The sequence below is a fragment of the Notothenia rossii genome (assembly GCF_949606895.1).
Source record: "Notothenia rossii genome assembly, chromosome: 11".
NCBI lineage: Eukaryota > Metazoa > Chordata > Actinopteri > Perciformes > Nototheniidae > Notothenia > Notothenia rossii.
Window position 1 is genome coordinate 233,395 of NC_136910.1, and position 14,234 is coordinate 247,628.

The window sequence follows — 14,234 nt, forward strand, 5'->3', positions numbered from 1 at the left end:
CACACACACACACACACACTGACACACTGACACACACACTGACACACCGACACACACACTGACACACACACACACACACACTGACACACCGATACACACACTGACACACCGACACACACACTGACAAACACACACACACACACACACACACACACACACACACACACACACACACACACACACACACTCACACACACAGACACACACAATGACACACTGACACACATACAGACACACACACACACACACACACACACACACACTGACACACACACACACACACACACACACACACACACACACACTGACACACACTGACACACACTGACACACACACACACACACACACACACTGACACACACACACACACACACTGACACACACACACACACACACTGACACACACACTGACACACACACTGACACGCACACACACACACACACCGACACACACACTGACACACACACTGACACACACACACACACACACACACACACTGATACACACACACACACACACACACTGACACACACACTGACACACACACACACACACACACACTGACACACATACACACACACACACACACACACATACACACACACTGACACACACACACACACACACACCGACACACACAGTGATACACCGACACACACACTGACACACACACACACACACACACTGACACACCGACACACACACTGACACACACACACACACACACACTGACACACCGACACACACACCGACACACACACTGACACACAGACACACACACTGACACACACACTGACACACACACTGACACACACACCGACACACACACACACACACACACACACACACTGACACACACACTGACACACACACACACACACACACACACACACACTGACACACACACACACACACACTGACACACACACTGACACACACACTGACACACTGACACACACACTGACACAGTGACACACACACTGACACACTGACACACACACTGACACACACACTGACACACACACACATACACACACACACACACACACACACACACACACACACACACACTGACACACACACACTGACACACACACAGACACACACACTGACACACTGACACACACACTGACACACACACTGACACACACACTGACACACACACTGACACACACACACACACACACACACACACACACACACTGACACACACACACTGACACACACATACTGACACACACACTGACACACACACTGACACACATACACCGACACACACACTGACACACACACACACACATTGACACACACACTGACACACACACTGACACACACACACACTGACACACACACACACACTGACACACACACTGACACACACACACACACACACACACACACACACACACACACACACACACACACACACAGACACACACTGACACACTGACACACACACTGACACACACACACAGACACACACACTGACACAGACACACACACACGCACACATTGACACACACACTGACACACACACTGACACACACACACACACACACACAGACACAGACACACACTGACACACACACTGACACACCGACACACACACTGACACACACACAGACACACACACTGACACAGACACACACACACGCACACATTGACACACACACTGACACACACACTGACACACAGACACACACACACACACACACACAACACTGACACACACACACACACACACACAGATTAAATGGGGTTCAGATGACATCGTGTCGCTGCCGATCAGCTGATATTGGTTTCTACTATTTCTTATTAATCCATAAAGTGGATTCTTATTATTTAATATTAGTTAAAGTTGTTTAATCCTCCAGGTAATTAATTACACATGAAGTATTTTCATTTCATATTGAATGTAAATGTTTGGTTGTGTGTTGGCGCAGTTTGTCCAGCAGGGGGAGACACACTCCAGCTGATCGAGCTCCTCTGACTTTAAAGGATGCTTATTATCAATCGTTTCTATGTTTTCTCGTTAAGCCCCGAGCCTGACAGGGTCTTTGGGGCTTAACAGGTTAATTAAATCACCTTTCTTTAGTATAAAGAGTTATATATTAGTTTATTGTTATTATTGTCAGTTTCCTCTACGTTAACGGTCCCAGCCCCTTCACAATAAAAGCCCTGAGGAAGAGTGCCGCGACTCAAAGAGCCTTGTTAACCTCCTCGCTAATTAATTACAGATGCGTCAGCTTCAATTAGCAACTTCAACGACTCTAACGAGTATCTGCAGAGAACCACAGTCTGACAGACCGTACTGAGGGAACACAGCCTGACAGACTGTACTGAGGGAACACAGCCTGACAGACCGTACTGAGGGATCACAACCTGACAGACCGTGCTGAGGGAACACAGCCTGACAGACCATACTGAGGGAAGTACAGCCTGACAGACCACACCGAGGGAGCACAGCCTGACAGACTGTACTTAGGGAACACAGCCCGAAAGACCATACTGAGGGAACACAGCCTGACAGACCGTACTCAGGGAACCACAGCCTGACAGACCGTACTGAGGGATCACAGCCTGACAGACCGTGCTGAGGGAACACAGCCTGACAGACCACACTGAGGGAACACAGACTGTCCTGAGGGAACACAGCTCTGATCTGAGGTAACTCACCTGAGTACTCTTCAATACACTCAGTTAATACTCAATGAAACCCTAACTTGAACCCAGCCTCCTGTAACCTTCATGAGTTCACTTTATAGAGTTTAGCTCTAAAACATATCAGAGTAAGAAAGAGATAATAAACATATCTATCTAAATATAATAAATACTAAAGGTCCCATGTCATGGCCATTTCTACTGATCATAGTTCCATCGTTGAGGTCTACTAGAATAGATTCACATTGTTCAATGTTCCAAACTCACATTGGTTTCTCAAACAGCATCTCTGTATAGTCTGTGTATTCTCTCTCTATCCTACACGGCTTGTTGGAGCTCCTTATTTAATTCAGAACAAGAGGAACATGATCACCACACACTCTGTCCTCTGGAGGGCGCTCTGTCCTCATCCACACACACACTGCTGGGACCAGAGGAGTCCCCGAACACTCTCACACACATACACACACACACACACACACACACACACACACACACACACACACACACACACACACACACACACACACACTCTGAAGGTCGACGTTCTGTTTTTCTTAGAACCTGCAGCAGGGAGACGCAGAATGAATAAAACAATACAACTCAAAGGCTTCAGAATACAACGTGTAAAATAAAATATATTTAAAGAGTTATAAGATGATAGAGTTCATTAGATTTAAAAAAGTGGAAACAAAATTATGAAGAAAATAATAAAGACAAAAAGTCAAATGAAATGAAACAGAGTAAATAATAACATGTAAACAAGTCGATAAAGGGTTGGGTGTAATTAGAAGATGTCAAGATAGCATCTATAAACTAAAAACTCAACTTTAGAGGCAGAACAATAAAAGGAATTGTTTAAATATGTCTGATTCGGGATTCAAACACTTTATTAAACATTATTTAACCCTTTAAATGAACAGGATGTTGCAAATAGCTTTAATGAGTTCTTTACTGAAACTGGCCCCAACCTGGCGAGTCCGCCCAACTTCATGTAAAGTGGAGGATTTTCGGAAAAACTGCAACCTGTATGTTCCTGAACCCAGTCACAGAAAATGAACTGCTTGATATCGTTAATACTCAACACAGTAAACAGTCCAAAGATGATTTAGGACGTAGTGTGAATATTGTTAAACGAGTTGCACCATTGTAGCCCCTCTAGTAAATATATGCAATAAATCGTTCCAACAAGGTGTTTCCCAATGAAATGAAAATCTCGAAGGTGATTCCGGTTTTGAAATCTGGTGATAAATCAAGTCTTAATAATTATAGACCGGTTTCTTTAATCAAAAGTCCTGGAAAAACTCTTTAACAAGCGTTTGGAGTCATTCCTCAGCTCAGTCAACACACTGTGCCCCAGACAACATGGACTTCAGGAGAATCACTCTTCTTCTTCAGCTGTAATGGAACTGGTTGAAGAAATGACCAACACCATTGAGAACAAAAGATTACAGCTGGTATATTCATTGACCTTCAAAAGGCTTCTGATACTGAACCATACCATACTGCTGCACACATCAGAACATTACGGCATAAGGGGTCCAGCCAAAGAAGGGTCAAGAGTTATCTGAGAGATAGGCTACGATATGTGGACATAGACGAGGCAAAATCAAACAATCTTCCTATAACACGTGGAGTCCCTCAAGGATCCATTTTAGGTCCAAAACTGTTCCAGATTTATATTAATGACATTATCAACACCTCTGACATGTTAACATTCGTTCTGTTTGCCGATGATACCACCATTCTCTGCTCCCATCATCATCTTGGTGATCTTGTTAAAATGGCGAAGGCAGAATTAGAAATATTATGTAACTGGTTTGCAGTCAATGAATGATCTCTAAATGTGGCCAAAACAAATGACATGTTATTCAATACAGAGTCTGAGAGCAGAAACGACTGCATGATACGGATTGGCCATACTGAGATGGAGAAAGTTGGTGCATGTACATTTGTAGGACTCATTGTGGATGAAAAACTGTTTCGTACTAAGAAAATTCTCGAGGAAAAAATACTCAGAACTCTTTATAACAGTCTATTTCTCCCTTACCTATATTACTGCTCCGAAATATGGGGAAACACGTACTCAACAAATCTACAAAAAATAATAATATATTTTAAAAAAGTGTTACGAATCGTCTGTGGTGTTGGTAAATATGAACACACAACTCCCATATTTAAAAAACTCAATCTATTCAAATGTGTTGATATAGTTAAGCTTTAAGCAGTTCTGATTATGCACAACATGTTCCATAAGAAAATGCCTGCTAATTAAATTAAAACGCTTTTTGATTAGATTTCTAGCGAGAAGTGTATATGGTACTTTTAGAATCCACATCCAGTCGATATGTAGGATCTATAGTTTGATATTATGAAGATGATTTGAGGTATGCGGCAGCCTCCATGTAAAGTTACGGGTTGAAAACAGTATTTCCGGTCTCAACGTTTTCAAAATAAAACCAATGATCAAATGAACATTTAATATTCATTACTAGCCGAATCATCACAGCGCACAAAACCTGTTACCGCCACAGATGGACCAAAAGGGAGCGTTTGAAGAAAAAAAAGGCGCCGGGTCCGCTCAGTGAAACGATAACAACGAAACATGGAGGAACAGAAGTCTGCGCTTAGTGTGTGTGTGTGTGTGTGTGTGTGTGTGTGTGTGTGTGTGTGTGTGTGTGTGTGTGTGTGTGTGTGTGTGTGTGTGTGTGTGTGTGTGTGTGTGTGTGTGTGTGTGTGTGTGTGTGTGTGTGTGTGTGTGTGTGTGTGTGTGTGTGTGTGTGTGTGTGTGTGTGTGTGTGGTTAAAACACATCAGCCTGCGGTCGCTCTTAGCCTTTCTAAAGCTTCAACTCGAGAGACTGAAACTGTATTTTCCTTTACCGTTCTGTTTTAATTTCACAATCAAGTTAATAGTCATATGTTTGATATTATTATGTTTCATTAACTACACCACTGGGTTTTTAACCCGCGCCGCCTAGTGGTTGAAGCACGTTATTGAATTTTGTTGTTGAATAAGTTTTATTTGATGAAAACATTTAAATATTAAGAGTAGCCTACATACAACATTGAAAATATCAAGAAGATACTGTAGTGATCTCTACAATAAAACAGTTTAGTGCAGGACGTCCAAAGACATGAACAGGAGGATGTGCAAAACAGACACACTAATAAGGCTTTATTTAAACATTAAAGATTACTTTAGGTTAAGGTCTTCTTTTGAATAAGAAAAAAACGTTGGGGTTATCCTCAGATAGATATGAAGTCTGACAAAGTACTTAACGTCTAATATATTGCATAGTTTATTTTGGCACTTGACAATCACCTTCCCTGAATTTGACTCAGGTGTAACTAAAGTCTGATTTAAGGGTTGTTTATATTTCACATCATTAATCAGAATCTGCAAAGTAACTCAAATAGTAGTAGTATGCTGCTGTAACAAAAACCTTTCCCAACTTGAGATCAATAAAGTATATCTTATCTTAAGATGATCGATGGCTACTGCCATATTTGCAAAATGTGCCTCTGAACCTTGAGCATGTTTCAGGCTTATCAATGAACAACAGGAGGGGTCACTGACATAAGACCAGCTGTTAAATAAAGCTCTTCTGACCTTAGCTGGCATGTGGGTATATTCATTCACCCATTTATTAATTATATGTTTTACATCTGATAACACCACTGTGTTTCGTATCCGCTAAACCTCCAGGGTGTACACAGTTTAATACTGGCAACTTCTAATTGTGGGAAATACGAAAACGTCTTATAAAGAGACGTGCCATAGAACATGTTGGGGGGGGGCTGGACCCGGGGGCTGGAGCCGTCCAATTCCAGTTTTGGAAAGTCTGCCGTGGTTCCATTCCATTTCAAAGAGCTGTTACGCTCAGCGTAACCTTGTCACACTGCCACTCCAACATCCAATCACAGGGCTTGATGACTAATCACGGGGTTTGTAAAGCAAGGCGGATGCTGTAGTCCCAAACGGCAGCTGGGGATTCTGGGTAGTGTAGTGTCTTCGGAAACTGTAGTATCTAAACTTCTAATAAACTATTTGTTTCTCTGAATCGAAGGTTAAAAACACAAAAGCATTGTACTCAATTTAAACCAATCCATATTGTGTAATCAACAAGGATAAACTGATGTTTCTTAGTGGATATGCAGATATCACTGTGTAATCATTTGACAGTGAGGGGGATATATCTGGTTTTATTATGAAAACTTCTAAACCTGAAAAACTGTTTTCACCCACAGTAACTTTACATGGAAGCTGCACACACGTTATCCTGACGAGACCTCAGATCATCTTCATAATATCTATCAAACCATAGATCCTACACATCGACTGGACGTGGATTCTAAGAGTACAATATTCTCACCAGAAATCTAATCAAAAAGCATTTTAATAGCTAAACTATGCTACAATTTAGGATTTTCCAGAGAGGATTATTTGTGAATAAACGGGGGCATGTTGTTTCTTACACGACCACTAGAGGTGCTACACTTTAAAACGTGGCTATGGGTCGTAATCTAAGCTGCTTAAACAATCGACCTATTTGGTCGTTTTTTGTAGGAGGACAGGCAGTTATATATGCATTTACTTTTTTCTTGCCCTAACTTTTATTTTATTTGTTTCCAGTTTTCATTAGTTTTCTTTATTTCTTTGTACTCCTTCATTTCTATACGTTTTTGACAAAATAAATGCCATTGTTATATTGATGCTAATGATGATGCACGGGAGGGCTACTCCCCATATGCTATGCTTCAACCCTCCCGCTTCTACTCATTTTGTTCATTTGTGTGTATGAATTATACGTTTTTGTATGATTTTAGTAGAATAAAAAAATAAAATAAAAAAACTCAGATAATAATTAATAATGAGTTTTAAATCAGAGACTTTAATTATTATTATTATTATTATTATTATTATTATTATTATTATTATTATTATTATTATTATTGCAGCTTCATGAGACTCGGTTCCTGTTACAGTGCTTTGTCTTTAACCTGTCGGGATTTCCTATTTGCTGACAGCCCACAGGTAACGAGGGGGGGGGGGTGCTGTTTAAATACTGAGATTATGACCAGGTGAGACACACACACACATAGCTGACTTAAAAACATGAATTCACTCAGTTTAAACTACAGCAGCGTTTAAACCCACTGTGTGTGTGTGTGTGTGTGTGTGTGTGTGTGTGTGTGTGTGTGTGTGTGTGTGTGTGTGTGTGTGTGTGTGTGTGTGTGTGTGTGTGTGTGTGTGTGTGTGTGTGTGTGTGTGTGTGTGACAGCTGGCCCATCTGACTTTGCTGTGACATCTTGGAAACCCGCCGGTGTTCCGCCGAGAACGCTGGTGATGTCGCTATTTAAATGCAAATATGTGTGTGAGTGTGTGTGTGTGTGCAGAGCTCCGTCTCACACACAAAAGGAAACATTTCATATACGATAAAGACGAGGAGGGTTTACCACACACACACACACACACACACACACTTAAAGATGATACTCGTCTTAATCATCATCAGAGTTTAATAACTTCCTGTCAGAGGGTCGTCATCAGGAGCTGAAATAAAAGAGTAAAGTGAAACGTATTAATTACATGTCACTTGTTAGACGCTTTTATCCAAAGCGACTTCCATACTCAGTACTGAGGACACTCCCCACAGGAGCAATTTGGGGTGAAGTGTCTCAGGGACACAACGACATGCTGACTGCAGTGGAGTTTGAACCTGTGCTCCCCTGATCGGAACACCAAGGCACTATACACTGCGCCACAAGCCTCCATTCATAATTGTAGTTATTATAAAACAGAGACTTTGTTGGAGTTCATATTTCTCCTATTGGTTGTTATAGTGATGCTCAAACAAAGCCCTTTATAGGTTGTTTAATGCTGAATAAGTGATATCAGTTCTCGTCACGATCGCTTGTATCCGTGAATGGCCGAATGTTGCCGCAAGGCATTGTTGGACAGGATCTCTGCTTTCCTTTCCTAAAAGAAGGTCCAGTGTTTCCTAAAGAAGGTGATGAAGGAAGTATTGAAGCTCCTTTCCTTTTTGTCCTTCTCCTTCTCCTCCTCGTTCTTCTTCTGCGGTTTGGTCCTCCAGAGGACGGATCAGGTGTCTGATGGATGGAGTGCAGATAAGGCTTTATAAAACACATTAATATAGTATGTGTTTTACATTTTATTTTGGGGCTCTTTAACCTGTTAAGCCCGAGAGACCCCGGTACCGGGGCACTGCGGCAACATGTTGCAGGAAACAGTGTCTGAGGGCATGTTCATTTAATAAACTATGAGTGTTTTATATCCATGTAACGGGAAGAAACTCATCTAACTGATCATTATTTTATTTTTTTCAAAATAAAACCCACAATGCTAACGCTAACATGTGATCGTCAAATGAAATCACAGATAACATTCATGTGATGGTCATATGGAAGTACTGGTAACAGGTGATCGTCATATGAGACTACGGGTAACATGTGATCGTCATAAAAACTATAGGTAACATGTGATCGTCATATGATAATACTGGTAACATGTGATCGTCATATGACACTACAGGTAAAATGTGATCGTCATATGAGACTACAGGTAACATGTGATCGTCATATAAGACTACAGGTAACATGTGATCGTCATATAAGACTACAGGTAACATGTGATCGTCATATTATACTACAGGTAACATGCGATCGTCATATGATTCTACAGGTAACATGTGGTCATCATATGAGACTACAGGTAACATGTGATCGTCACATGAGACTAAGGGTAACATGTGATCGTCATATTAGACTACAGGTAACATGTGGTCGTCATATTAGACGACAGGTAACATGTGATCGTCATACAAAACTATAGGTAACATGTGATTGTCACATGAGACTAAGGGTAACATGTGATCGTCATATGAGACTACAGATAACATGTGATCGTCATACAAAACTATAGGTAATATATGATCGTCATATGAGACTACTGGTAACATTTGATCGTCATATACGACTACAGGTAACATGTGATCATCATATGAGACTACAGGTAACATGTGATTGTCATACAGAACTACAGGTAACATGTGATCGTCATATAAGACTAAAGGTAACGTGTGATTGTCATACGATTCTACAGGTAACATGTGATCTTCATATCACCCGTATGAGACTACAGGTAACATGTGACCGTCATACGGAACTACAGGTAACATGTGATCGTCATATGAGAATACTGGTAACATGTGATCGTCATATAAGACTACAGGTAACATGTGATAGTCATATGATTCTACAGGTAACATGTGATCTTCATATCACCCGTATGAGACTACAGGTAACATGTGCCCGTCATACGGAACTACAGGTAACATGTGATCGTCATATGAGAATACTGGTAACATGTGATCGTCATATAAGACTACAGGTAACGTGTGATCGTCATATTAGACTACAGGTAACATGTGATCGTCATATGAGACTACAGGTAACATGTGACCGTCATACGGAACTACAGGTACAATGTGATTGTCATATGAGACTACAGGTAACATGTGATCGTCCTACAAAACTATAGGTAACATGTGATCGTCATATACGTCTACAGGTAACATTTGATCGTCATATGAGACGAAAGGTAACATGTGATCGTCGAATGAGACTACAGGTAACATGTGATCGTTTTATGAGACTAAAGGTAACATGTGATCGTCATATCAGACTACAGGTAACATGTGATCGTCGTATGAGACTAAGGGTAATATGTGATCGTTTTATGAGACTACAGGTAACATGTGATCGTCATATCAGACTACAGGTAACATGTGATCGTCGTATGAGACTACAGGTAACATGTGATCGTCATATCAGACTACAGGTAACATGTGATCGTCGTATGAGACTAAGGGTAATATGTGATCGTTTTATGAGACTAAAGGTAACATGTGATCGTCATATCAGACTACAGGTAACATGTTATCGTCGTATGAGACTACAGGTAACATGTGATGATCATATGAGACTAAGGGTAACATGTGATCATCATAAAAACTACAGGTAACATGTGATCGTCATATGAAACTACAGGTACAATGTGATCATCATATGAGACTACAGGTAACATATGATCGTCATATGAGAATACAGGTAACATGTGATCATCATACAAACTACAGGTAACATGTGATCATCATAAAAACTACAGGTAACATGTGATCATCATATGAAACTACAGGTACAATGTGATCATATCAGACTACAGGTAACATGTGATCGTCATATTAGAGTTCAGGTAACATGTGATCGTCATATTAGAGTTCAGGTAACATGTGATTTTCACATGAGACTAAGGGTAACATGTGATTGTCATACAAAACTATAGGTAACATGTGATCGTCATATAAGACAACAGGTAACATGTGATCGTCATATGAGACTACAGGTAACATGTGATCGTCATATGAGACTACAGGTAACATGTGATCACCATGTGAGACTAAGGGTAACATGTGATCGTCATATGAGACTAAGGGTAATATGTGATCATCATAAAAACTACAGGTAACATGTGATCACCATATGAGACTAAAGGTAACATGTGATCGTCATATGAGACTACAGGTAACATGTGATCACCATATGAGACTACAGGTAACATGTGATGATCATATGAGACTAAGGGTAATATGTGATCATCATAAAAACTACAGGTAACATGTGATCACCATATGAGACTAAAGGTAACATGTGATCGTCATATGAGACTACAGGTAACATGTGATGATCATATGAGACTAAGGGTAATATGTGATCATCATAAAAACTACAGGTACAATCTGATCATCATATGAGACTACAGGTAACATGTGATCGTCATATGAGACTAAGGGTAACATGTGATCGTCATATGAGACTACAGGTAACATGTGATGATCATATGAGACTAAGGGTAATATGTGATCATCATAAAAACTACAGGTACAATGTGATCATCATATGAGACTACAGGTAACATGTGATCGTCATATTAGAGTTCAGGTAACATTTGATTGTCACATGAGACTACAGGTAACATGTGATCGTCATACAAACCTATAGGTAACATGCGATCGTCATATAAGACTACAGGTAACATTTGATCGTCATATGAGACTACAGGTAACATGTGATCGTCATATGAGACTACAGGTAACATTTGATCATCATATGAGACTAAGGGTAACATGTGATCGTCATATGAGACTACAGGTAACATTTGATGATCATATGAGACTAAGGGTAATATGTGATCATCATAAAAACTACAGGTAACATGTGATCGTCATATGAGACTACAGGTAACATGTGATCGTCATATGAGACTAAGGGTAATATGTGATCATCATAAAAACTACAGGTAACATGTGATCATCATATGAGACTACAGGTAACATGTGATCGTCATATTAGAGTTCAGGTAACATGTGATTGTCACATGAGACTAAGGGTAACATGTGATCGTCATACAAAACTATAGGTAACATGTGATCGTCATATAAGACTACAGGTAACATTTGATCGTCATATGAGACTACAGGTAACATGTGATCGTCATATGAGACTACAGGTAACATGTGATCATCATATGAGACTAAGGGTAACATGTGATCGTCATATGAGACTACAGGTAACATGTGATGATCATATGAGACTAAGGGTAATATGTGATCATCATAAAAACTACAGGTAACATGTGATCATCATATGAGACTACAGGTAACATGTGATCGTCATATTAGAGTTCAGGTAACATGTGATTGTCACATGAGACTAAGGGTACCATATGATCGTCATATGGTACTACAGGTAACATGTGATCGTCATAAAAGACTACAGGTACCATATGATCGTCATATGGAACTACAGGTAACATCTGATCGTCATATGGAACTACAGGTAACATTTGATCGTCGTATGGAACTACAGGTAACATTTGATTGTCGTATGGAACTACAGGTAACATCTGATCGTCATATGGAACTACAGGTAACATCTGATCGTCATATGAGACTACATGTAACATGTGATCGTCATATGAGACTACATGTAACATGTGATCGTCATATGAGACTACAGGTAACATGTGATCGTCATATAAGACTACAGGTAACATGTGATCGTCATATGAGACTACAGGTAACATGTGATCGTCATATGAGACTACAGGTAACATGTGATCGTCATATAAGACTACAGGTAACATGTGCTCGTCATATGAGACTACAGGTAACATGTGATCGTCATATGAGACTACAGGTAACATGTGATCACCATATGAGACTACAGGTAACATGTGATCGTCATATGAGACTACAGGTAACATGTGATCGTCATATGAGACTACAGGTAACATGTGATCGTCATATGAGACTACAGGTAACATGTGATCGTCATAAAAGACTACAGGTACCATATGATCGTCATATGGAACTACAGGTAACATCTGATCGTCATATGGAACTACAGGTAACATTTGATCGTCGTATGGAACTACAGGTAACCTCTGATCGTCATATGGAACTACAGGTAACATCTGATCGTCATATGAGACTACATGTAACATTTGATTGTCGTATGGAACTACAGGTAACCTCTGATCGTCATATGGAACTACAGGTAACATCTGATCGTCATATGGAACTACAGGTAACATTTGATTGTCGTATGGAACTACAGGTAACCTCTGATCGTCATATGGAACTACAGGTAACATCTGATCGTCATATGAGACTACATGTAACATGTGATCGTCATATGAGACTACAGGTAACATGTGATCGTCATATAAGACTACAGGTAACATGTGATCGTCATATGAGACTACAGGTAACATGTGATCGTCATATGAGACTACAGGTAACATGTGATCGTCATATAAGACTTCAGGTAACATGTGCTCGTCATATGAGACTACAGGTAACATGTGATCGTCATATGAGACTACAGGTAACATGTGATGATCATATGAGACTAAGGGTAACATGTGATCACCATATGAAACTACAGCTAACATGTGATGATCATATGAGACTACAGGTAACATGTGATCGTCATATGAGACTACAGGTAACATGTGATCACCATATGAGACTACAGGTAACATGTGATCGTCATATGAGACTACAGGTAACATGTGATCGTCATATGAGACTACAGGTAACATGTGATCGTCATATGAGACTACAGGTAACATGTGATGATCATATGAGACTAAGGGTAACATGTGATCACCATATGAAACTACAGCTAACATGTGATGATCATATGAGACTAAGGGTAACATGTGATCGTCATATGAGACTACAGGTAACATGTGATCACCATATGAGACTACAGGTAACATGTGATCGTCATATGAGACTACAGGTAACATGTGATCGTCATATGAGACTACAGGTAACATGTGATGATCATATGAGACTAAGGGTAACATGTGATCACCATATGAAACTACAGGTAACATGTGATGATCATATGAGACTAAGGGTAACATGTGATCGTCATATGAGACTACATGTAACATGTGATCGTCATATAAGACTACAGGT